Source organism: Patiria miniata, unplaced genomic scaffold, assembly GCF_015706575.1.
Source record: "Patiria miniata isolate m_02_andy unplaced genomic scaffold, ASM1570657v1 HiC_scaffold_13, whole genome shotgun sequence".
NCBI classification, from domain to species: Eukaryota; Metazoa; Echinodermata; class Asteroidea; order Valvatida; family Asterinidae; genus Patiria; species Patiria miniata.
The window spans coordinates 13,641,330-13,644,937 of record NW_024037051.1 but is presented as its reverse complement, the minus strand read 5'-3'; the positions used below and the strand labels follow the sequence as shown (position 1 = coordinate 13,644,937).

At 34.0% G+C, this 3,608-nt stretch overlaps 1 long non-coding RNA gene across 1 annotated transcript; it reads right to left on the bottom strand.

Moving 5' to 3' along the window:
* Nucleotides 1-1,350: 1,350 nt before the first annotated feature.
* On the bottom strand, nt 1,351-3,267 carry LOC119721352. The gene is made up of 4 exons (XR_005270175.1): nt 3,007-3,267; nt 2,360-2,409; nt 2,057-2,164; nt 1,351-1,492 (listed from the first exon to the last, which is right to left on the bottom strand). It is a non-coding gene; the product is annotated as an uncharacterized LOC119721352 (long non-coding RNA).
* Between the last annotated feature and the right edge of the window lie 341 nt (nt 3,268-3,608).

Here is a 3,608-nt window from a genome sequence, read left to right as displayed (position 1 = left end):
GGCAAAAAGAAATGTTTATGAAAAATTTTAAATTTTAAGAGGTGTACCTTGTATATTTAGTAAAATTTGGCAAAATCAGATTTGTATGAAAAATCTGAAATGGTAAGGGGTTAACCTTGCTTTTTTAGCAAAATTTGGATTCGCTGAAAGTCTCTATTTTTCTTTTTAAGAAAGTCGAAATAGCTGAAGAGGGAGGTGAGAATCCATATGTGCCCAGATACAAAGAGTAGAAATCTACGCGTCTGCCTTTTGAAAATACACAATTGCGGTGTTCATTGTTGCGTAATGATCCGCCTAGCACACGACTGTTTTGCAAATTAGGCTGTGTTATGCAGCTTCCTAACAAACCAAACACACACTGTAAACCATGTGTTTAGGTTTAGAACACCTAAATAAACACTAATCTGTGACAGTTTTTAAACATGTGACGCAGTTTATCCAATGAACATGTTTAATTTGAAAACATATTTGGTGTTTAAAATCAGCACACTGACGGTGTTTAATCTTTAAACGGAACAGTGTTTAAAATATATACATCAAAGGCGTTTAACATTTAAATACTACTAACGTTTAAAAAGTAAACACACAGTCAAAAAGAAAACACGTCAATCTGTTGTAATTTTAAACATGTGACACGTTTATTGCCTGTGACAGATTTTAAACATGTGACGCCATTTATTATTATTTTCAAGTGTTTATATTCACAGTGTGTGTTTAGTTTTCGAACAGTATTCAAAATTGCAAGTAAAACTTCAGTCACAATATTAACAACATTGAAATAAACGCATTTAGGGCACTTCACAAAGCTGTCTTCATTTTCACCTATAGGATTGTGGTGAAAGGCCTATTCAGTTCTATCGAATCATGAAAATGGACACAATAAAATACAAATGTATTTTTATGGTCACCCCTAGAGAATATTGTACATCACGACAGCAAAAATAATGTGACATTTATGTGAATATGCCACATGCCTATCAGTATGTTTCCAACAATCCTTTTTTTAAGACCCCAACATTAAGACCAATTACATTTTTCACAAGTATCAAAACAAAGAAACAAAAACATAAACAAACACAAAAAGGGTGAATTTGAAGTAAATGAATATATCTGTATATAGGGCTAAAATCAATTATTTTCCAATTCAATGAATTATACTTGTTTTTTAAAACCTATGAAGGTTTGCGTTACAGTTTGAAGTATTGATCTTTAGCTGAGATTTCAACAATATATCTAATTAATTTATACACAAATACCTTGTAGTGAACTGCATCAATTTGCTGGAATCTGCCAGGAAAACTTTTCTTTAATTATGATTTTTTGAAAAGACGTGAAAATACTTTGGATAATCCAAATCAAAGGCATAGTTCCCCAAGCTGGAGAAGAAGCGCATCATTGTACGTGTTGTAGTTTGAGACTTTCTTGATGGTGTCTCCACATGTAATGTAAACTGTAGTTTTGATGCAGATACTCTGTCTGGTTCAGCAGCATTCTGTGGACATAAACAAGATTTCTGAGTGAGCCATACATAAACTGATCAACTTTGAAAGTGAAACCAAACTCACAGTAAAAAAAAAATAATGGAGACCCTAAAATGACAAGTCATTAATAAAGTTTACTCCAGGAAGAATATGAAAACTGATTACAAAATTGGGTTCAAAAGTAAATTGCACAATTGTCGGCCTTTTTGGGACCCACGTCAATATTAACCTTTGTTATCAGAGATAATGTGCACAAAGACTGTAAAGTTACAGCTTGAGCTTGATCGTGGATCAAATATTAAAAATAAAATCTGAAGAAAATAGGCAAGCTTTTCACAGTTTCGTACCAATAACTTTGCAGTCATGTAGGTATTTACGGAGACTTTCTATTTAAAATTGTATTTCAAAATTGTATTCACCTAGAATGTTATACTTTTTCATTTCATGATGTTTTACCGCCAGAGTAAATTTACAGTGGAAGTTGAAAGGTTCTTATGCAAGATAGAATCTCAGCCAAACATCATCATTCAATGAAATTGAAGATTTGAATAATATATTTTACAATACAAAATTACCTCATGAATAGTTAGCACTCTCCTCGTCTTCGTACCCTCGCCACGTTCAAACTTGGTGTTCTGCTGAACGTTCATGTATGCAATTACATCGAGCGTCTACAGAGGACCCTATATTCAAAACATAACACATGTTCTGTAAAACGAATGGTTTTGAATCCCTGTGAAATACTGCATTGTACCAAAAATTGGGGGATCATCTTTTATGTACACGCACTGCGGGTTTTTCAAAAGTTTTATACACAGCTGATCTTTACAATCACACACTGCACTGCCAAATGACGATCAATGCCAAAAGACACTTACCTTATTTAAAAGTCAATAGCTTCCTTCATCTGCAAGGGATAAGACACACCCTGAAAATATACAGAAAGAAAATATCAAAACAATATACGCCCATAACATCATGTGAAATGGAAATTATGGTTAAACAATTTGTACCTGACCTTACAAATACTAGAATTTTCTTTTCAAAATCATTCATGCTGGTCCCCTTCAGCTTACATAACTTAGGCAGTGGTGATAACACTAGCATGCTTTTATTGAATAGTTAAATCACGATTTCAAAAAAAAATCCACTTCACTGAATTTTCCAAGATTACAAACATTTTGACACTGCGTGTTTGCAATTGTAATTCGCCCCATAGGCTTAAAGCCTCATATTAAGTATACACTCAACATAGACCACCCCATAATGTGGCTCAAATACAGAACTTCCTTCATAATATTGTGAGCTGCACAGCAGTTATACTGTATAACAGCATCGTCATCCAAGAAAAATAATATGAGGAAATCAAAATCAGGGTTGTTTTTTCCCCTTCATATTCATGTTTTATCACACGATCCTTTGGCCAATAATTGCTCCCACTAATTCATCTCATCTCGTATTTCTAAATCTTTCATATTGTATATCGGGATTAATTAAATCAAACAACACAAAAGACAAAACTTACCACCTGTGTGGGAGCTTCCAGAACTGGTTCAAACTACAACCGTCGTACTGCATGCACAGAATACGTTGCATTTGAGTACTCTTGCTGACTTGGCAATATGCATACCAAACTTGACCTCTAGCCTAGGTCATGACCAACTGTTAGTGCCTTCTGTGAGACTACATCATACATGTATATTGTTTCATTACCCGTGCAAATTTTGTTACCACGAATGACGATAATAATTCTCGCCATTACATTATTCTATTAGTGTGCCCAGATTATTGTCACAAAAATGGCGGTTGTCTTTGTGCCGCGTAATTAACTGGCCCGATTATGCCGCGCCAGCACGCAATCAGATTTAATCCTATTGGTTAAGACCTAACATCACGTGGTCACATTTAAACATCGTGACGTGTACCGTGTTTATTAGGTGTTGAACACAAACAGCTAAATTAATAACTTGAGTTATTATTAGTGTCCTAATTAGTTAATAAGCCTTTTTTAAACAAAGTGTTATTCTTTGGGAATAAACAAAATGCTAACTAGTGAAATTGAACAGTTAAACCATTTTCTAAAACCGATCTCATAATAAACACCCTATAGCACTGTTGACATTAAAC